Here is a 23,953-nt window from a genome sequence, read left to right on the forward strand (position 1 = left end):
GTGATTAACACTCACAGGTTACATCACCATGTGACCAACATCTAAAGAGTTTACTAGAGTCAACAATCTAGTTCACATCACTATGTGATTAACACTCAATGAGTTCCGGTTTGATCATGTTATGCTTGTGAGAGAGGTTATTAGTCAACGGGTCTGAACCTTTCAGATCCGTGTGTGCTTTACGAATATCTATGTCATCTTGTGGATGCTACCACGCGCTACTTGGAGCCATTTCAAATAACTGCTCTACTATACGAATCCGGTTTACTACTCAGAATCATCCGGATTAGTGTCAAAGTTCGCATCGACGTAACCCTTTATGACGAACCCCTTTTCACCTCCATAATCGAGAAAATTCCTTGGTCCACTAGATACTAAGGATAAGTTCGACCGCTGTCATATGATCCATTCCCGGATCACTATTGTACCCCTTGACCAACTCATGGCAAGGCACACTTCATGTGCGGTACACAGCATAGCATACTGTAGAGCCTACGTCTAAAGCATAGGGGACGACCTTCGTCCTTTCTCTCTCTTCTGCTGTGGTCAGGTCTTGAGTCTTACTCAATACTCACACCTTGTAACACAGCCAAGAACTCCTTCTTTGCTGATCTATTTTGAACTCTTTCAAAATCATGTCAAGGTGTGCATTCTTTGAAAGTATCATCAGGCGTCTTGATCTATCTCTATAGATCTTGATGCCCAATATGTAAGCAACTTTATCCAGGTCTTCCTTTGAAAAACTCCTTTCAAACAACCCTTTATGCTTTCCAGAAATTTTACATCATTTCGGATCAACAATATGTCATTCACATATACTTATCAGAAATGTTGTAGCGCTCCCACTCACTTTATTGGAAATACAAGTTTCTCATAAACCTTGTATAAACCCAAAATCTCTGATCATCTCATCAAAGCGTACATTCCAACTCCGAGATGCTTACTCCAGTCCTTAGAAGGATTGCTGGAGCTTTGCATACTTGTTAGCATCTTTCAGGATTGACAAAACCTTCTGGTTGTATCACATACAACCTTTCCTCAAGAAAATCATCGAGGAAACAATGTTTTGATATCCTATCTGCAAGATTTCATAAATAATGCAGTAACTGCTAATACAATTCCAACAGACTCTTAGCATCGCTACGAGTGAGAAAGTCTCATCGTAGTCAACTCCTTGAACTTGTCGGAAAACATCTTAACAACAAGCCGAGCTTTCTTAATGGTGACACTTACCATCATTGTCTGTCTTCCTTTTAAAATCCATCTGCACCCAACAGCCTTACGACTATCAAGTATTTCTTCCAAAGTCTGTACTTTGCTTTTATACATGGATCCTCTCTCGGATTTCATGGCCTCAAGCCATTCGTCGGAATCCGGGCCCACCATCGCTTCTCCATAGCTCGTAGGTTCATTGTTGTCTAGCAACATGACTTCCAAGACAGGATCACGTACCACCTGAAGTAGTACGCATCCTCGTCGTCCTACGAGGTTTGGTAGTGACTTGATCCGAAGTTTCATGATCACTATCATAAGCTTCCACTTCAATTGGTGTAGGTGCCACAGGAACAACTTCCTGTGCCCTGATACACACTAGTTGAAGTTATGGTTCAATAACCTTATCAAGTTTCCACCATCCTCCCACTCAATTCTTTCGAGAGAAACTTTTCCTCGAGAAAGGACTCGTTTCTAGAAGCAATTACTTTTGCTTCCAGATCTGAAATAGGAGGTATACCCAACTGTTTTGGGTATTCTATGAAGATGCATTTATCCGCTTTGGGTTCGAGCTTATCAGCCTGAAACTTTTTCACATAAGCATCGCAGCCCCAAACTTTCAAGAAACGACAACTTAGGTTTCTCTAAACGGTGTCGTCTCAACGGAATTGCGTGGTGCCCTTTTTAAAGTGAATGCGGTTATCTCTAATGCCTAACCCATAAACGATAGTGGTAATTCGATAAGAGACATCATGGTATGCACCATATCCAATAGGGTGCAGTTATGATGTTCGGACACACCATTACACTGTGGTGTTCCAGGCGGTACTAATTGTGAAACACTTTCCACAATGTCTTAATTGTGTGCCAAACTCGTGACTCAGATACTCATCTCTATGATCATATCACAGACATTTCATCCTCTTGTCACGACGATCTTCAACTTCACTCTGAAATTACTTGAACCTTTCAATAATTCAGACTTGTGTTTCATCAAGTAAATACACTCAGCATCTACTCAAATCATCTGTGAAGTAAGAACATATCGATATCCACTGCGTACCTCAGCACTCATTGGACTGCACACATCAAATGTATTACTTCCAACAAGTTGCTCTCTTGTTCCATCTTACTGAAAACGAGGCCTTTCAGTCATCTTGCCCATATGGTATGATTTGCATGTCTCAAGTGATTCAAAATCAAGTGAGTCCAAATGATCCATCTGCATGGAGTTTCTTCATGCATATATATACCAATAGACATGGTTCGCATGTCTCATTCCTTTCAAAAATGAGTGAGTCCAAAGATCCATCTACATGGAGCTTCTTCATGCGTTTTATCCCAATATGACTCGAATAGCAGTGCCACAAGTATGTGGTACTATCATTACTTTTGGCATGAACATGTGTATCACTACGATCGAGATTCAATAAACCATTTATTTTAGGTGCAAGACCACTGAAGGTATTATTCAAATAAAAAGAGTAACCATTATTCTTCTTAAACGAACAACATAATCCAATCATGTCTATGTAAACACCAAATAACAATTATTTAGGTTTAACACCAATCTCGATGGTAGAGGGAGCATGCGATGCTTGATCACATCAACCTTGGAAACACTTCCAACACATATCGTCATCTCGCCTTTAGCTAGTCTTCGTTTATTCCGCATCTTTTATTTTGAGTTACTAACACTTAGCAACCGAACCGGTATCTAATACCCTGGTGCTGCTACGAGTACTAGTAAAGTACACATTCATATAATGTATATCCAATATACTTCTGTCGACCTTGCCTGCCTTCTCATCTACCAAGTATCTAGGGTAGTTTTGCTTCAGTGACCGTTCCCCTCATTACAGAAGCACTTAGTCTCGAGTTTGGGTTCAACCTTGGGATTCTTCACTAGAGCAGCAAATGATTTGCTGTTTCATGAAGTATCCCTTCTGCCCCTGCCCTTCTAGAAACTAGTGGTTTTTACTAACCATCAACAATTGATGCTCCTTCTTGATTTCTACTTTCGCGGTGTCATACATCGCGAGTTGCTCAAGGATCATCATGTCTATCCCTGATATGTTATAGTTCATCACGAAGCTCTACTAGCTTGGTGGCAGTGACTATGGAGAACCATCACTATCTCATCTGGAAGATTAACTCCCACTCGATTCAAGCGATTGTGGCACTCAGACAATCTGAGCATATGCTCAACGATTGAGCTTTTCTCCCTTAGTCTGCAGGCTTAAGAAACTTGTCAGAGGTCTCATACCTCTTGACGTGGGCACTAGTCTGAAATCCCAATTTCAGTCTTCGGAACATCTCGTATGTTCTGCGACGTTTTCAAAACGTCTTTGGTGCCACAATTCTAAACCGTTAGCATTACGCATTGAACTATCACGTAGTCATCAAAACGCGTATGTCAGATGTTCCGCAACATCTACAGACAACGCTGAGGTTTAGCACACCGAGCGGTGCATTAAGGACATAAGCCTTCTGTGCAGCAATGAGGACAATCCTCAGTTTACGGACCTAGTCCGCATAATTGCTACTACCAACTTTCAACTAAATTTTCTCTAGGAACATATCTTAAACAGTAGAACTAAAGCGTAAGCTATGACATAATTTGCAAAGACCTTTTGACTATGTTCATGATAATTAAGTTCATCTGATTATTTAATGAACTCCCACTCAGATAGACATCCCTCTAGTCATCTGAGTGATACATGATCCGAGTCAAACTAGGCCGTGTCTGATCATCACGTGAGACGAACTAGTCATCATCGGTGAACATCTCCATGTTGATCGCATCTACTATACGACTCATGTTCGACCTTTCGATCTCTCGTGTTCCGAGGCCATGTCTGTACATGCTAGGCTCGTCAAGTCAACCTAAGTGTTTCGCATGTGTTCCGAGGCCATGTCTGTACATGCTAGGCTCGTCAACACCCGTTGTATTCGAACGTTAGAATCTATCACACCCGATCATCACGTGGTGCTTCGAAACAACGAACCTTCGCAACGGTGCACAGTTAGGGGGAACACGTCTCTTGAAATTTTAGTGAGGGATCATCTTATTTATGCTACCGTCGTTCTAAGCAAATAAGATGTAAACATGACAAACATCACATGCAAATCATAAAGTGACGTGATATGGCCAATATCATCTTGCGCCTTTGATCTCCATCTTTGAGGCGTGGCATGATCACCTTCGTCACCGGCATGACACCATGATCTCCATCATCGTGTCTTCATGAAGTTGTCTCGCCAACTATTACTTCTACTACTATGGCTAACGGTTAGCAATAAAGTAAAGTAATTACATGGCGTTTTCATTGACACGCAGGTCATACAATAAATTAAGACAACTCCTATGGCTCCTGCCAGTTGTCATACTCATCGACATGCAAGTCGTGATTCCTATTACAAGAACATGATCAATCTCATACATACATATATCATTCATCACATCCTTTTGGCCATACCACATCACATAGCATACCCTGCAAAAACAAGTTAGACGTCCTCTAATTGTTGTTGCATGGTTTACGTGGCTGCTATGGGATTCTAGCAAGAACGTTTCTTACCTACGCAAAAGCCACAACGTGATATGCCAATTTCTATTTACCCTTCATAAGGACCCTTTTCATCGAATCCGATCCGACTAAAGTGGGAGAGATAGACACCCGCTAGCCACCGTATGCAACTAGTGCATGTCAGTCGGTGGAACCTGTCTCACGTAAGAGTACGTGTAAGGTCGGTCCGGGCCGCTTCATCCCACGATGCCGCCGAATCAAGATAAGACTAGTAACGGCAAGTAAATTGACAAAATCGACGCCCACAACTACTTTGTGTTCTACTCGTGCATAGAAACTACGCATAGACCTAGCTCATGATGCCACTGTTGGGGAACGTAGCAGAAATTCAAAATTTTCTACGCATCACCAAGATCAATCTATGGAGTAATCTAGCAACGAGGGGAAGGGGAGTGCATCTACATACCCTTGTAGATCGCGATGCGGAAGCGTTGCAAGAACGTGGATGAAGGAGTCATACTCGAAGCGATTCAGATCGCGGTTGATTCCGATCTAAGCGCCAAACCACGGCGCCTCCGCGTTCAACACACGTGCAGCCCGGTGACGTCTCACACACCTTGATCCAGCAAGGAGAGAGGGAGAGGTTGGGGAAGACTCCGTCCAGCAGCAGCACGACGGCGTGGTGGTGATGGAGGAGCGTGGCAATCCTGCAGGGCTTCGCCAAGCACCGCGGGAGAGGAGGAGGGAGAGGGGTAGGGCTGCGCCAAGAGAGAGATGTTCTCATGTGTATGGCAGCCCCAAAACCTCAAGTATATATAGGGGAGGGGGAGGGGCTGCGCCCCCATCTAGGGTTCCCCCCCCCCCAAGGGGTGCGGCCAGCCCTAGATGGGACTTGGGGCGGCCAAGGGGGGGAGAGAGGGGGGCGCCCCACTAGATGGGCCTTAGGCCCATCTGAGACTAGGGTTTCCCCCTCCCCCCCTTCCTGCGCCCTGGGCCTCTTGTGGGAGGCGCACCAGCCCACCTAGGGGCTGGTCCCTTCCCACACTTGGCCCACGCAGCCCTCTGGGGCTGGTGGCCCCACTTGGTGGACCCCCGGGACCCTCCCGGTGGTCCCGGTACATTACCGATAGCACCCGAAACTTTTCCGGTGACCAAAACAGGACTTCCCATATATAAATCTTTACCTCCGGACCATTCCGGAACTCCTCGTGACGTCCGGGATCTGATCCGGGACTCCAAACAACATTCGGTAACCACGTATATCTATTCCCTATAACCCTAGCGTCATCGAACCTTAAGTGTGTAGACCCTACGGGTTCGGGAACCATGCAGACATGACCGAGACGTTCTCCGGTCAATAACCAACAGCGGGATCTGGATACCCATGTTGGCTCCCATATGTTCCATGATGATCTCATCGGATGAACCACGATGTCGGGGATTCAATCAATCCCGTATTCAATTCCCTTTGTCTATCGATATGTTACTTGCCCGAGATTCGATCGTCGGTATCCCGATACCTTGTTCAATCTCGTTACCGGCAAGTCTCTTTACTCGTTCTGTAACTCACATCATCCCGTGATCAACTCCTTGGTCACATTGTGCACATTATGATGATGTCCTACCGAGTGGGCCCAGAGATACCTCTCCGTTTACACGGAGTGACAAATCCCAGTCTCGATTCGTGCCAACCCAACAGACACTTTCGGAGATACCTGTAGTGCACCTTTATAGCCACCCAGTTATGTTGTGACGTTTGGTACACCCAAAGCATTCCTACGGTATCCGGGAGTTGCACAATCTCATGGTCTAAGGAAATGATACTTGACATTAGAAAAGCTCTTAGCATGCGAACTACACGATCTTGTGCTAGGCTTAGGATTGGGTCTTGTCCATCACATCATTCTCCTAATGATGTGATCCCGTTATCAACAACATCCAATGTCCATGGTCGGGAAACCGTAACCATCTATTGATCAACGAGCTAGTCAACTAGAGGCTTACTAGGGACATGGTGTTGTCTATGTATCCACACATGTATCTGAGTTTCCTATCAATACAATTCTAGCATGGATAATAAACGATTATCATGAACTAGGAAATATAATAATAACCAATTTATTATTGCCTCTAGGGCATATTTCCAACAGCCTCTCGCTGGCAGGCCGAAGCCGCGGATGAAGTGCGAGCGGAAGACGACCAGCTCGCCCTCCCCCGGCGCCGGCGAGATCTCTCCCTCCGGCGGCATGCGCGCCTTCACAAAACCCGCACCAGGGAGACGCCGGGTGTCATGGAGGAATGCGATGTGGTCTTCATGGACATTCGACCCGTCCCAGTCCCCTCCATGCTCGCGCGCCATGGAAAGCTCGACGAAAAAGAGCGGCGCGGCGGGAGAGCTGAGGTTTGGCCGGGGCCATAGGGCTCGGAGTCGAGCAGCGGCGGCGCTCCGGCGGAGCTCGGGGGCGCTGCGGCGAGAGGAAGAAGGAGGAGGGAAAGTAGGGTGAAGAGGCGAGCGTGCTTTGCCGCTCCCTCTCCTCCCCCTACTTATAGCCTACGGGCTACGAAGCCGAGGGGGTGGGCGTGGGATCGTGGGATTAACTGTGCCCATGACCCCACGCTCCCTCCTTTACCGCACGGGTTACTGCGCGCAGTAACTCCGCGGGGAAACCCAACCACCCGCCTCGGCCGCAGCGGATCCGCTCGAGTGCCGAGGCCCGGTGGTGGTGGGCCCCGCCTACAGTCGCGTCCCATCGCGCGCGTGGGCTGGCGGGCTGGCCCGGCTGGCTGATGCCACATGGCGCGCCCACGACGGGTGGCGGGCCGAGAAGCTTAGCAAGCACGCTACCTGTTTCTCGCCGCTGCATTCAAAATTCCAGAAAGCTCCGACTGGACGTACCCGACTCCTGCCAACCAGCTTCCCAGGAGTTGGACGAACCTTCTTTCAGAGCACCGGGAGGAAGAAACTATTGAGGCTCCTCGGCCCCTCGGCCGCGGCACCTCACCAGCTTCGGGGACTACTGTCGGAGTAATGGGCCACGGGTAGCCTAACCCGAGCCCCAGAACCTTTCAAGGCATCGGGGCCGGCTGCGCCCCTCAAGACGTCAAGATGAAGCGCCGCCTTCTGGTAGCCGGCTGGACGAACGACCGACTGCTGGTAGATGGCCGCGCTTAAGAAGACGGCTCCGAGACGGGCCGACTCCTGGCAGGCAGCCTCCAGAGAGGCCGGCTCCTAGGCAGTCGGCCCACGGTGCCCTCAGAGTCTGCGCCCCCATTAAGAAGACAAGACATGGTGAGGCTACAGTGTAGCCCATCACCCCCGTATCCAGGGCCGGGCAAGGCCACAGTGCTCCGTACAGGCGGAGATCCCCGCCCGGCGCGGCACTATTGTCACTCCGCCCCTAACGTCACCCCTGTCAGGCAAAGCCCTGTTCCCACGACCGTCTGTCAGTACGGCCCAAGGACGACGGGCCCTACCGATCAGCGAGAGTCCGGAAGGCGGCTAGAGCCCCACCAGTCGGACCCGAGGGAGGTCGGCCCCCAGCAGTCGGCCCGCCCCTTCCTCGGGGCCCACGCGCCATTAACCAGACGAGACGCAGAGCGGCTACAGTAATCGCCCGCCAAGCGGCGGGACTGTAGCCACGCTCCCCTGACCAAGCCTGCGTCATTAGCATCATGACTACAGTGATCAGCAGCCGACAAGACCCGCGAGCGGCGGGGGCGGTCTGTCGGCTCCGTACCAGACCAGTCGGCGGGCCCCAGCAGCCAGCGGAGAAGCCGGCGACCGGAGAGACTGACGACCGGGTCCTACACCCGGCTGGATTACTATTGTACCCCTGGGGGGTAGGCCTATATAAACCCCCCGGGGCACCCATGCAAGGGGTTCGAACCTGTTAGGACTAGACTCACACCTAGAGGAGGAGAGAGCGCGCCTGCCTTCTTCCACCTCTAGCAAACAGCTCAAGGAGCACCATTGTACCACTAGTGCCTTAGTGATCATGCGGAGACCCCGCATAGCAGGACTAGGGGTGTTATCTCCACGAAGAGCCCCGAACCTGGGTAAAGTTCGCCGGCGTACGTGTCTACGCCTCATCCCGCTTCCAGGCACCGGCGACGTTCTACTCGCTCCCACCATGATAAGCCATCCTTTGGCATATGTCGCACCCAACCCCCGACAAGCAACAAAGTCTCTTTTATCATATCTTTTATTCTTGAGTTGTGGGTTATCAAGATCAACCGTTGGTTCTATTTCAACATCATTATCTAGTTCTTTATCATTGTCTAGTTGAGTGTCTTCATGAACATCTTCATTATATTTTTCATTATCACTAGGTGAATGTTCATTACCACATAGAGTTTCAGCATCAAAAAATAGAAACATCTTTATTACCATCAGGAGGTTTTTCTATCTCAGATTCACTAGAGGCATGCAAAGTTCTGTCATTTTTCTTTTTCTTTTTCTTCTTAGAAGGACTAGGTGCATCATTATTTATTCTTTGTGAATCTTGTTCAATTCTTCTTGGGTGTCCCTCAGGATAAAGTGGTTCCTGAGTCATTTTACCTCCTCTAGTTGCTACTCTAACATGAAAGTCATTTATATTATTATTCATTTCATCAAGCAATTCTCTTTGAGATTTAGCAACTTGTTCTAACTAAGTTTGAACCATAGAGGCATGTTTTCCTACACCTCTAACATCATTGGAGATTCTAAATAACAAGTCACTCAAGCGAGCAATCATATCAGAATTATATTTCAGTTGTTTCATAACATTGGCATTGAAGTGATCTTGTTTTCTAATGTAGTTGTCAAACTCATAAAGTCATTGACTAGGATGTTTATTGTAAGGGATGTCACTTTCATCAAATTGCATTAAAGAATTTACCTCTACCACCTTTGGTGGTGGTGTATCGAGTCCATGTATTTCTTCAATAGGAGGTAAATTTTTAACATCCTCTGCTTTAATACCTTTTTCCTTCATACTTTTCTTTGCCTCTTGCATATCTTCCGGACTGAGGTATAAGATACCCCTCTTCTTCGGAGTGGGTTTAGGCGGTGGTTCAGGAAGAGTCCAATCATCATAATTTTTCAATATATTATTCAATAATTCCTCAGCTTGTCCAACAGTTTGTTTCCTGAAAACACAACCAGCACAACTATCTAGGAAGTCCCTAGAAGCATCGGTTAGTCCATTATAGAAGATATCAAGTATTTCATTTTTCTTAAGAGGATGATCAGGCAAAGCATTAAGCAATTGGAGAAGCCTCCCCCAAGCTTGTGGGAGACTCTCTTCTTCAATTTGCACAAAGTTAAATATTTCCTGTAAGGCAGCTTGCTTCTTATGAGCAGGAAAATATTTTTTAGAGAAGTAGTAAATCATATCCTGGGGACTACGCACACAACCAAGAGCAAGAGTATTATACCATATCTTAGCATCACCCTTTAATGAGAACGAAAATGATTTGAGAATATAGTAATAGCGAATCTTCTCATCATTCAATTTAGTAAGATGTGCCGCAACAGTTTCAGTTTCATAACCATGAAAAGGATCAGATTCAACAAAAGTAATTAACTCTGGGTCGACAGAAAATTCATAATCCTTATCGTCAACAAAGATAGGTGAGGTGGCAAACTGAGGATCACATTTCATTCTAGCCTTCAAAGATTTTTCTTTCAGTTTGCATAATAATTTCTTTAGATCATCTCTATCATTGCAAGCAAAAAAGTCTGTAGATGTCTCCTCATCCATAACATAACCCTCATGTACTTTAGGCAATTCATATCTAGGAGCGCTAGGCCTAATAGGTGTTTTAAGATTTTTAGTTTCAAGTACTTCATCAGTTTCAATGATCTCATCAGTTTCAGTAATTTCTTTCTCTTTAACTCTAGCAATTTGTTCATCAAGAAAATCACCTAGTGGCACACCATCATCAAGCAAGGTACTAGCATCATCATGAGTAGTATTTATAGAAGTAGCATCATCAATAACTTGTGACATATCAGGATTAACAACACGTGGTGGTGTTGCAAGTCTACCCAAACAGAAGGTGAATCAAGTGTAGAGTGTGATGGCAGTTCCTTACCTCCCCTCGTCCTAGAGGGAACGATCTTGGTCTTGGTATCCTTCAGATTCTTGATAATGACAAATTGATAATAATCCCAAGTGACTCAACAAATATAACTATGCTCCCTGGCAACGGCGCCAGAAAAAGGTCTTGATAACCCACAAGTATAGGGGATCGCAACAGTTTTCGAGGGTAGAGTATTCAACCCAAATTTATAGATTCGACACAAGGGGAGCCAAAGAATATTTGCAAGTATTAGCAGCTGAGTTGTCAATTCAACCACACTTGGAGATTAATTATCTGCAGCAAAGTGATCAGTAGCACAGTAATATGATAGTTTTGATGGCAATGGTAACAGTAGTAGTAACAGTAATAGTGATAGCAATGATTTTGTAGCAGTTGTAACAGTAGCAGCAGCAATAGTAACTTAGCAAGAGCAATATGTGAAAAACTCGTAGGCATTGAATCGGTGAATTCGTTGGATGATATTCATCATATAACAGTCATAACCTAGGGCGATACAAAACTAGCTCCAGTTCATAAATATAATGTAGACATGTATTCCGTAAATAGTCATACGTGCTTATGGAAAGAACTTGCATGAAATCTTTTGTCCTACCCTCCCATGGCAGCGGGTTCCATAAGGAAACTAAAGTGACATTAAGTGTAGGATCGAAAGTATGTCTAGAGGGGGGTGATTAGACTACTTGAGAAAATAAAAATCTAGCCTTTTCCCAATTTTAAGTCTTGGCAGATTTTAGCAACTTAGCACAAGTCAAGCAATCAACCTACACATGCAATTCTAAGAGTATAGCATCAGAATGTAAATCATTACATATGACGGTAAAGGGGAGGAGTTTGGAGGGAGCAAATGCAATGTAGACACGGAGATTTTTGGCGTGATTCCGATAGGTGGTGCTATCATACATCCACGTTGATGGAGACTTCAACCCACGAAGGGTAACGGCTGCGCGAGTCCACGGAGGGCTCCACCCACGAAGGGTCCATGAAGAAGCAACCTTGTCTATCCCACCATGGTCATCGCCCACGAAGGACTTGCCTCACTAGGGTAGATCTTCACGAAGTAGGCGATCTCCTTGCCCATACAAACTCTTTGGTTTAACTCCACAATCTTGACGGAGGCTCCCAAGTGACACCTAACCAATCTAGGAGACACCACTCTCCAAAAGGTAATAGATGGTGTGTTGATGATGAACTCCTTGCTCTTGTGCTTCAAACGATAGTCTCCCCAACACTCAACTCTCTCTCACAGATTTGGATTTGGTGGAAAGATGATTTGAGTGGAAAGCAACTTGGGGAAGGCTGGAGATCAAGATTCTTGTGGTTGGATTGGAATATCTTGGTCTCAACACATGAGTAGGTGGTTCTCTCTCAGAAAAAGAATGTTGGAAGTGTAGGCACGTTTTGATGGCTCTCTCCCCGAATGGACGATGGGTGGAGGGGTATATATAGCCTCCACACAAAATGTAACCGTTACACACATTTTACCAAACTCGGTGGGACCGAATACTGAAACTCGGTCAGACCGATTTAGTTCAAAATGTGAATGTTAGGCTTTTCGGTGGGTCTGACATGTCAACTCGGTGGGACCGATTGTGTTAGGGTTAGGGCATAACGTAATCTCGGTGAGACCGATCACATGAACTCGGTGAGACCGATTTCTGTAAAAGGCAAACAGAGAGTTGGTCAGGCAAACTCGGTGGGACCGATCACTCATTTCGGTGAGACCGAAACGTTGCGACAAGGAAACCGAGAGTTTGCATTGCGAACTCGGTGGGACCGATCGCTCATCTCAGTTAGACCGAAACGTTACGAAGGGAAACAGAGAGTTTGCAATCCCATCTCGGTGATGATTAGGGTTTCTAGCAGTGGCTATGTCAAATGAACTCGGTGGCGCCAGATAGATCAAATCGGTGGGGCCGAGTTTGACTTTTGGTTTGGGACATATGTGGATATGAGAAAGTGGTTGAGGGCTTTCGGAGCATATCACTAAGCATTTTGAGCAAGCAAGCCATTAAACAACACCTCATCCCCTTTTAATAGTATTGGTTTTTCCTATGGACTCAATGTGATCTTGGATCGCTAAAATGAAAATGTAGAATCTTGAGCTTGAGCCAATATGTGTCCTTAGCATTTTGAGGAGTCCACATCTCTAGTCCATGCCATGCCAATCATTGAACTTTCTGAAATGATTATCTTGAAAGAATATTAGTTCAATGAGCTATATCTTGTTAATAATTACCAAAACCACCCAAGTATTAGTTGCACTTTCAATCTCCCCCTTTTTGGTAATTGATGAGAACATATAGATCAAAGCTTCGATAAATGATAATAAGAATGAAATACATCGTCGCTTTGAGAAGTATGTGATAAGCAAGAGCTCCCCCTAAATTTGTGCATTATTTAAAATTTGCTTTTGAATGCAAATGCACAATCGATTAGGATCATGGGTTACTCTTCCATGTCACATACATCTTGGTGGAGCGCTCAAAATGATAGTATACGAAATATGCACTCATCACCAAGGCAAGATGTGAATGATCATACATGAGAGATAGATAATATCATCATCCAAGCACAAGCATTAACATATGATATGATCAAACACATGACCATACAAGTATCTCACACACACATAAAGTAACATCCAAGCAAGCAAATAAATAAGTAGCAAATAAGTAGCAAAAGAGATGGCAAAAAGAAGCAAAGCTCTCTCTCGAAGCCTATAATCTATACACTTTCTCCCCCTTTGGCAACAAGTTACCAAAAAGTTTGAAAATGCATAGTGCTATGCGGCTCTCTAAGCTTGATCTTCGGGAGGTGGCGTGGAGAGGACTCCTAGGACAAATGCATCTGTTGAGGTTGTTGGAGCTGGTGGAGTTGCAACCGGAGGGGCAACTGAAGCTGTGGCTGCAGGTGCTGACGTAGTAGCTCTCGTGTCTGTCACTGGCACGGCTTCAGATCTCTGTGCCCTAGGAACTCTCTAAAAAGCTTCAGTGGTAGCTTTCCCTTTCCTCTCTTCAGCTTCATCCTGAAGCTACTCAACAGCTGTTTGCATCTCTGTGACCTTCAAGTCTAGATCATAGAACTTTGTTTCAATGATCCTTTCAAGGCTCTCTTGATTTTGAGTCAGGGTGGCCAATCCTTTCTCAATCCTCAAAGTGGCTTGAATAAGATATCCAAGTTGATCTTGTTTTGACTTGAGAAAAACTTTTGAAGCCTCTTCAGCACTTGGCATCTTGGCTGCCTTCTCAACTTTTGCCTTCTCCCTCTTCTCCCGAGCCTCTACTGAAGTAGGATCTGTAACATCCATGACAACTGTGTTGTCCTCAAAGTCTGGCCTCAGGGGAAGGTGCTCTTTGTCCAACTGGTATGTGCCTGTGCCCATCTTAGAGTTGATGAGCATCTGATGTGTGGAGCATACCCACATGATCTCTTCTGGTCTGCAGCTGTTCTCTTGATGGTTTCAACAATCAAACTCATCACTTTGAATTTTTGGGGCACATCAAACATCTGAAGCAAGTTGATGGAGTGACCTCTGATCATCCTGTGATCTCCTGATTTGGGCAACAAGGTGTGCCTCAAGATGGTGTTTATGGTGGCCAGTCCAGACAACAGATAGTACACTGAGCCTAGCTTGTGTGTCTCCATGGCCTTGTCATGTATCTCCTTGTACATGTTGGCCATGGAGTTGTGATCTTTGTTACGCTTTGCATAGACATCAATGTCATCCTCAGCTTCATCTGGAGCATTGATGAGCTTGGCCCACTCAGCTATAGTAGACTGGTACCTTGTACCCTCACACATCCAAGCAATTCTTCCATCTGGGTAGAAATGAGCTGTTGAATAGAACTGCATAATGAGGTCATCATTCCACTTGGTCAATTTCTGACCCACAAAGGTGTCCACTTCATTGAGTCTGAAGCTCTCATGCACTCCAGGGAAGTGGTCTTCATTGTTGTCGATGTACTTCCAATCAACCCACTTAATGTCACACACCATGGGTTTCTTATCCAACAGAATTGTCTCATAGAAGTCATGTTGTTCCTTGGTGTGAAATCTATAGTCCACATCAGTCCTTCTCCTCACAGCATAAGGGTCTGATTGTCTCCACAATCTGAGACCTGCATCCTTTCTCTCCTTCATGTTTTCAACCACTGGATGATTGTCATCATGATCAGGGATCTTGGGCTTTAACTTTCTGAGCACATGGGCTTCCTCTTCCTCTTCTTCTTCAATTTCAGGCACTAGGGCCTTGTTCTTCTCAGCACCTGGTATGTTCCTGGTGCTCCTCTTTGGTGCAGACTTGGTGGCTGGAGCAGTAGCTTTGGGGGCAGTCTTGGGCTTTGAAGGAGCAGCCCCAGACTTGATGGCATCCCCCATCAACTTCTGAGCTTTAGGTGCTGGTGCAGCATCCTCTTCTTCATCTTCTTCCTCATCAGAAGAGTGCTTCTCAAATTCTGCCATGAGATCTACTTTCTTGCACCATCTCCCTCTCTTCCTTTCTTTCTTTTTCTTGCCCTCACCAGCAGCCTCTCCAACAGTTGATTTGGAGGTTTCAAGAGTTGAGGCTCTGGCCTTTGACATGGGCACTCTCTTTGCAGGAGCCTTCTTGTTCAGACCAGGCTTTGTTGAAGCAGCTGTGCCAAATTCCTTCTTAACAACCTTCTTCTTGGAGCTGACTTCTTCCTCAGCAGCAACATACTCTTCATCCTCTGAATCAGAATTTCTCTTTCTCCTCTGCCTAGTAGCAGCCTTAGGCAGGTTGCTAGGAGTACTTCTGCTGCCCTCATCATAACTGCCAGAGGGACTAGTGCCCTCACTCAGGTTAACTTGCTCCTCAGATTTTGTTCTGGCTGTCACTCTGATCAGACATTTCTGACACTGCAAACTGAAAGCCAGCCATGTGAATAGATATAGATGAGATAGAGTGGATGAGCATCACAAAGTGCAGAGATTTTGCAAAACAATTGAGTCAAAAACTTAGTTTTAGTTCTCCACACAAAGCATTTTGGAGCTACCGATTTGTTAAACTCGGTGCCACCGAAGCAATATTGGAGTCTGAACTAGTGAGACCAGTCAGACCGAGACACAGTTCGGTGAGTCCGAGATTGCTAGGGTTTCACTGAGAGTTGAACTCGGTCATACCGATTTGCAAGTTTCGGTCAGACCGAAAGTTACAAGTGCAATAGCATAAGCCAAATCGGTGAGCCGATTTCTACAACTCGGTCAGTCCGAGATGAGTTCGGCGGAAACCTAACCCTAAATTTTCGAATCAAAACTAATCTAAAGGAAGTTTTCGCTGAATAGATTGATCTTGTACGTGGTAAGAATCAGGGCATTGACTTTGTGCTAAGAATCGGAGATAAAGATTGCACAAAGGATCGAACTCATACCTTAACTTTGCGATGAGCTCGCTACGGCGGCAACGGCGGTGAAGATTCCCGTTGACGGCGGCGGAGACCAGCAGCAGGGGGTCGCTGGCGATGAGAGGACGATCCGGAGACCCGAGTCGGCAGAGCAGGATACGCGCGGGCGAAAAGGTTTCGGAGAAATTTCCAAAATTTGACCCGTGGGTATTTATATCCTGACCCTGTCGGTGTGACCGAGTGGAACAACTCGGTGGCACCGAGATGCAGAATCGCAAGCGGTTACTGCAACTCGGTGTGACCAAATGGTTCTAATCGGTTGCGCCGAGATTGAAAACTTAGATCAACTCAATGAACTCGGTATGACCGAAAGGGATGAATCGGTCAGACCGAAATACACAGAGAAGTTTTGGAAGTTTAAGTCTATGACGAATCGGTGACTCTGAGTGCTCCTCACCCAGAGGGTTCGAATCTGACTGGATCAAACTTTGTGATGTAGCATGAATAGAGTTTGAGACGAGAAAAACATAGATAGCTAGAGGAAGTTCTTAGCCATTCTTGTCCATCCATTTGGCAAAAAGAAAAAGAGCCACACAATCAAAGCAACAAATGGATGTCCTCGAATGAGAAAAATATACAATCAACATGCTCACACAATAAGATGGCAAATGAAATATGTGCCAAAGCATGCACAAACACTCTAGCATCCACTACTAGAATCAATCAGTTTACCTAGGGCCAAAGTCTTTACCTAGAGCCTATAACTCTCCCCAAGGAAACAAAAGTTGTGAACAGTACACTCTAGGGGAAAATAGTTTTCATACAAAAAATAAATGAAGACTAGGACTCACTAGCAAAAAAAATGTAGAAACCTTCCCACGCGAGGATCGTGAGTTTCGTACATTTTTATTTCACCCCCCCCCCCCCCCTCAAATGTGGAAAAGCTTTTCACCCGTGTGTTTCTGAAAACTCTCTCACTCTCATTCACCAGACCCCTTTCTCTCTCTGCCTCCTGCGCTTAAATCATTAGCGTAATTAGTTTGATATCAAAAGTTGGCATGCCAATATTTGGCAAGTGCTAAATATTGGCTAGAGATTGGTTGCTTGCAATTTTCATTGTCAATTTCACAAAAAATTATCAAATGTTGGCAACTTCTGATTTTGCCAAATGTTGATTTGTCAAATATTGGTAGCAAACCAATTATGCTCCATCGCCGCCGAGCCCCAATCCAGCCACCTCCCCAGCGGCCTGTTCTCATGGGAGCGCCTGCTCGCTGCAGCCTCAGCTCATCTTCGCTTTGAAGGAGGTCACCAGATGGCGCGGCCACGGACGGGCGGCCAAACGGCTGGTGGATCTAGACCCTACCTCGCCGGATCCAGTGCTCGCTTGGGGCTGCGCCACGAGCGGCACCCAATCATTCGGGTCGCGCCACTCTGCTACCACTGCCTTCCTGACCGCCGGCGACCGACGGGGTAACGCCGCTCTTCTCTCTCCCCCCATCTCAGTGTGGAACTCTGACCCCCGTTCCCTCTCCATCGGTGGTGGAGTCGAGATGAGAGGCGGCACACGTCGGGAGTGCATAGATAAATCACCAGATCTATCTAGCAGCGTCGAAGCCATGTAGCTCTCCACGGCACGCCGTCTCCAGTGCATTCCTCTTCTCAGGCACCTGCCTAGGTGCGTGTTCTCCATCCCTTCCACTCCCCACCCTGCTGCTATGTTCTGCACTTCTGTTTAATTTGTTTCTTATCTCATCCTCAAGCTAGAACATAACCTGTGGTTTACCGTTTACGTGATGAACATATATATAGTAATCCTGCTCCCCACCCTTAAGCAAAAAATGGTGAACTATATACAGTATTCCTGCTGCTATGGTGTCTCTTATCAGTGAAATACAAACGTGGGGACTGATGCACATGTATATCTCATCCTCAAGCTAGAACAGGACCTATGATTTACGAACCAGTCTATGCTGCTGTATAAAAGAGTTAGGTACCAGCCTTCCAGGGACCAAATGTAACAAAGCTCTCTCTGGTCTAATCATCTCATGCATGTTTTTATTCAAGTTCAAATATATCAATCATTAACTTGTGAATTTGTGATATTCGGCAAGATAATTCTGTACGTACTGTACTGCATATAGCTGTATTGTATATCGTTTTTGTTACTGATGACCATGGTTTCTAAGCTGTCTTGTGATCTGTAAGACTAAGTTAGCACTTTTTCACACAAGATCTAGCAAATAAATCTTCTTAGTTTAAGTTAAGATTTAAAGACAAAGATGTTTCCACACAAAAACTATCAGTTGTTCACACTTTTTACTTATTACACTACTATGAGTTTAATGACTTTTGGTCCGTATAACAGTACATACATGAACGTGAGGAGTGTTACTTCTTCTTCCATTGATGTCTCCCTGAATAAAGCAGATTTTTTATCAAGAAACAACGGCTAAAAAATCGGAACAAAAATAAATTATATATGCCCAGTGGGTCACTAGCCAATAATCATGCGTACTTCCATATTGCACAAACAGGGACAAATATCAAGAAACAACGGCTAAAAAATCAGAACGAAAATAAATTATATATGCCCAGTGGGTCACTAGCCAATAACCATGCGTACTTCCATATTGCACACACAGGGACAAAAAAATGATATGCGGGACCCTCGATCCACTAAACCAGGATTGCGGAGACGCTCCCCAGGTCGCTCCCACGGGCGGCCCGGGAGCGAACCCTAGCCGCCGCCAGCGCAAGCCCCTCCGGCCCCTCCTCCCCTCGCCGCCGCCGGCGGACGTCGCCGGGCGAAGCCCGCGCGGCTCGGCGGCGGCGGGGCCTTTCCCTCCTCCAGCTCGAGCAGGGGCGGCGCGGGCCGTTCGTTCGTGCGGGGACTTGGCTCGGCGCGGTGCTCGCGCGGGAGCGCGCACCGGCGTGGGTGGCCGTGCTCGGGGCGGCGCGGCGAGGGCGCGAGGGGCGCGGCCTGGGCGCGCAGGGCGCGGAGATGGGCGTCCTCGTTCCGGTGATTTGGGGTGTGGCCTCGGTGCGCCTCGATGGGATCTGGCGGGGACGGCATGGCGGGTGGCGGCGCTCCGGCGGCTCCTGGCGCGTGGATTCGGCAGGTGGGGATGCGGACTGCGGCTCCTGGCTGCTCGACGAGACCCCTCCCGGCGATGCTGCGGCTGCAGTGGGTTGCTCGGGCTTCGGCCCGGCAGCCCTGCTCGGCGGGATGGGGTGGGGTGGCGGCCCCCCTCCCGGCTTGGTGCTATGGAGCTGGTCGGCTTGCTAGCCCGGCGTGGCTGGCAGCGTGGTGGCGTGGCGGCGGGGCCAGGACGGTGGTCCAGCCACTTCTCTCTTTCCTGCCAGATCCAAGTCAGGGGCGGCTAGGTGCGTCCTCTGCTCCCATCTCCCGCGGATCTCGCACTCCCTGACGTGCCTGCTCGGTTTCACCCCTGTTGGCTGCTTCGGCGGTCTGGTGTTAGTCCGGCAGGCGCTCGGTCGCCGTAGCAGGAGGTTTTCCCCTCCTTGCGGTGGTGGCTCTGGTCTCAGCAACGACGTGGCTCTGCAAAAGGGTGATGAGGGTGATGCTACGAGCGAAAGCCCTATGTCGGCTTCGGTCGGCATCGGCGGTAGCGGCGCTTTGCAGCGTCGGATCCCTCCCTGGAGGTACCGTTGTGTGATGCATTGGTTCCTTCGCCTACTCTGTTCGTTCTCCGGGTGAAAGCCTTAGATCCAGCTCCTGGATCGGACGACAGCGGCGTCCACGACGTCGTTACCACCTTGGTGGTGCCTGTCTTCGGAGACGTTGCTCCATGTTGCTTACCTGAGGTTTGGGTGGTGTTTGGCTGGCTTGAGGTCGGTGGTTGGTGGTGGTGGTGCGGCTGGTGGTGTGGTTGTGCGGCCGACTGGGGTCGACGGTGGTGTGTGTTGTGGTGGTGGTGGCGCGACCGGCCTGCGCTGGTGTGCACGGTGAAGCGATCCAGGTGTAGACTCGGCTCCTTGATGCCCTTCGGCTTCGCCGGTGGTGCCGCTGTTGTGATGTAGACTCGGCTGCGTGTGACTCTTCGTCCGGGTGTGGACTCGGTCGCTCGTTGCCCTTCGGCTGCACCAATAGCCTTGAGGCATCATGGATGGTCTCGGTTGATTGGAGCTCTTCGTCTACGGTGGTGGTGTTCTCGTGCGGCTCAGGTTGGTGATGATTGCTCAAGACTCTCTCATGGTTACCGTTGTGTTGCGGCGAGCTTCGTGCTCTTGGTGTTGTCTCGGCTCATCTTTGCTCAAGGATGGCGCAAGATGCCTCTCAAACTTGCTAATCGTTCCGTTCTTCTCTGGCGGAGCCCCAGTCAAGGTTCGTGTCTGGGATGACACTCGTTGATTGTGGTTGCTCCTGAGTTGTGCCATGGGGGCCGGTATGCCCGCCGATGCGTTCGGCTGTTTGCAAAGTCCTGGTATTGTGATCTCTACGACACCCCACATCTACTTGTGTCTCTCGGGGTGATGTCTTATGTCTGCCAGCTAGGTCGTGCCTTGTTCGGTTTTTCGGCCCGGTTTCCCTTATAAACGGGGTCAATTTGTTAAGGTTTTTGATCCGGTTTTCCTTATAAACTGGATCACTACTCAGATATTCAGGTGGGGAAACTCCCCCCCCCCCCCCCCCCGGTGATTCTCAAAAAAAAATGATATGCAATTAATCATCTAGGCACCAGGTTAACACGTTGGACTGTTTTTCTTTTTCGTTCAAAACAAACAAAGATTCCTAAACAGGAGTAGACAAGCATAAGAATCCTAGTACTAATTAACATGCTCAGTGCAAAGATAGTGCAACAAATCATGAGAATACTGAACAAGATTTTTTGTTAGTTCGACAAGTTTAGGTTACATGTTCTGTAGGGCGTTTTTGGAATTGTAAATGGTTTCTGTCTCATGGCATAATATCATGGATTTATCAAAACTACTATGCAGCTCTTATGCCATCAAGTACTCATTGAAAGGAATTCAGACAGAAAGCTGCATATTCAGAAAACAATAGCAGTTGTAAGACAGATGTTGGTATTGGCACACTCGTGCTTACCATTATTTCTTAAGTAGCTCTACAGCAAGACCAAGTTTGTCATGAGTTTACCAGAGATATTTTTCATAATCATGTAAAAATTTGTTACTCCCTCTGTAAAGAAATATAAGAGTGTTTAGATCACTACTTTAGTTATCTAAAAGCTCTTATATTTCTTTACAGAGGGAGTAGTTATTTATGGTCTTTCCGAAGAGTCGCTAATCTCTAGCTATGTCTTGAATTAATTTCTGCATTTTTTAGTTATGTATGGTCTTCTTCGCAAATATTTCAACTTATATTGGCTCTTGAAGCTTGGAGATCTTGTGGCGACCAATATTTGTGGCTAACGAATAAATTATAAATGTCTGCTCTTCAGGGAAGCCCCATGGATAATTGGCTCTCTTCCATGGGTCTACTATTGTGTTATTACCGGCAAGACATCATTGCACTGTCCACATCCAAGATCTCCATATTCAATCTCATGTTCATGTATGTATTGTTCGTGTCTCACATCAACTCTGCATTCTTTTTGTTTGTTGCTTGACCATGTAATTTTGATTTTATTTCAACCTCTAGTTATATGGTAACTTGTGTAGTGACAATTGAAATAAGCTAAGCATGAACCTTAGTTGTATGCGCTCATGAAAAACTGAACCAAGAACCAGAAATCGCTTTGTGCCATCAAGCACTTATTATACTAGCTAGTAAGTCGCTATACATTTGAAGCATGATCGTGTATGTTTTCACAACTGAGCTCTTCTCTTGCAGATTTTGGAAACCAATCAAGAACCACCAACATTGTGTGCGCAACAACACTCAGATCATGTAAGTTTTCTTGAACTAACTTGAAATGATACAAACTATGTATCCCCCTAAGGTGTTGATGTTGAAATGCATGCTTCTGGGATGTGCATCCTCTTGTCTTATGTTCATATTGTCTTGTGGAGTGTCAGGAGCGATTACATCTTCTTGTCTTATGTCCATACTGTCCAAATTACATTCATTATGCTCCCTACCAGAATATTCAAGTCTCTGAACTAAGTGACTACCTGCCATTAATAATTTTAGGATCATAATCTCACTTTGGATGCTTCTCCCCAAGATTTGGAGCTTGACGCTGCAGAGAAGTTTTTTATCCAGTGCATCTCAGAAATGAACTCACTCGCTTGTTCTACGGCAGCCAACCTTTTCACCCTTGTGTTTCTGGGTCTTGAATTCTATCGAGCATAGATAACATGTTGTTGCATGTTATTTGCAGTCGTATATACTAGCCTGACCAACAATGCTTGTACATGCTGATTTTGGTATTCTGCTAGCTGTAGAAAATTTAGATAGTGTATTCTTTTAATTCTGGCTTGAAATCGACCATGAGTCTGATGTATGTGCCATTGTATGTTGAATGTTGGCTACAATTTATAAATTGGAATTATGGCTTGGAATTGAATTGTTTGAATTATGGCTGGTATGAATTTAAATTCAAATTGCATATTTGTATATGGCAGATACAAATATGATGTATCCCTAGGGTATTATTTGAACATATGATGGGGAAATAGCTGTAGGGGAAGTTGTGATCACGTGGCATAATTCAAAAGGACCCCACGTCTTTCCCTAGAGCCAAACATGCTTATAGGTAAACTACCTTTGCACGCTGTACAAGCAGCCAGGTTGAATTCTTTTCCTACAGCTTACGGCTCTAGGTAAAGAAATGGTTCCCTAGAGCCTGACAAGGGCACTTTAGGGAAAGAGCTCTTTATCGACTATACTTTACGTAAGGTTCTTCATCTAGGGTGAGCTCTAGGTAAAGCCTTTACCTATGGTTTTTGGCCTTTTACCTAGGGTATATGACTAGGTAAAATCGTAGTTTCTAGTAGTGATCTATCAACCAATTGGCGATGACTAGTTTATCTACATATGAGTATATTGACTTAGGGGTCAAATGAGAACATTTGATCGTAGGTCATACTCATCGTTTAAGTATAAGTGGGGTTATCACTTTTACATAAAGTATTGTTGTGTTCACACCATTAGAGTTGCTTTAGCTCAATTTTTAGAGTAAAGCTCCCCCTAGATGTGATATCCCCCCTAAGAGGGATGAACTAACCTTGGGTTTTGTCGATGACGACTTCATGTAGATGTTGAAGATGTGGATGCTCAATGTTGATGTAGATCATTTGAAGCAATCCATTGGAGCACTACAAAAAAAAGACACATCTATGACATTTTGGGCCGAACGAAATTTTTTTGTCATACATATGACGCTTCTATGACGATAATTGTGACAAAACCCGGTATCATCATAGATGTGGTGGGCTCCTACTTCTATGACAAAAAATCATGACAGAAAATGGGCTTTTCGTCCTGGGCGGGCCGGAGACGCAGCTGCATGACATTCTTTGGGCCGTCCATGACGGAAAAAACCGTGGTAGAAGCGAGGGCGAGGAAAATTTCGGCGAGTTCCCAGTTACGGTGGGAGGTCGGGGGCCGAGCGATGCGCGTTTCTCTCGTACACGTACGCGCGTGTGTGCGAGGCGTTGGCTCTAATTGAACCCGAGCGAGGCGTTGGGCTCTAACTGAACCCGAGCGATTGCACTGCACGCTACGCGTTACTGAATCCGAGCGATCCTCGATGGCTGTTAACTGAACCCGATCGAGCGAGCTACTGCTGCTAACTGAAGCCGATCGATGCTGCCTCTGGGATGAACAGTGAG

The 23,953-nt window shown here is 46.4% G+C and overlaps 1 long non-coding RNA gene across 1 annotated transcript; it reads left to right on the plus strand.

Moving 5' to 3' along the window:
• The first annotated feature begins 17,165 nt into the window (after positions 1-17,165).
• On the plus strand, positions 17,166-22,730 carry LOC123167310 (uncharacterized). Its single transcript, XR_006483891.1, has 4 exons — positions 17,166-17,870; positions 21,619-21,731; positions 22,011-22,067; positions 22,311-22,730. It is a non-coding gene; the product is annotated as an uncharacterized lncRNA (long non-coding RNA).
• Positions 22,731-23,953: the final 1,223 nt, after the last annotated feature.

The sequence above is a fragment of the Triticum aestivum genome, chromosome 7D (genome assembly GCF_018294505.1).
Source record: "Triticum aestivum cultivar Chinese Spring chromosome 7D, IWGSC CS RefSeq v2.1, whole genome shotgun sequence".
NCBI lineage: Eukaryota > Viridiplantae > Streptophyta > Magnoliopsida > Poales > Poaceae > Triticum > Triticum aestivum.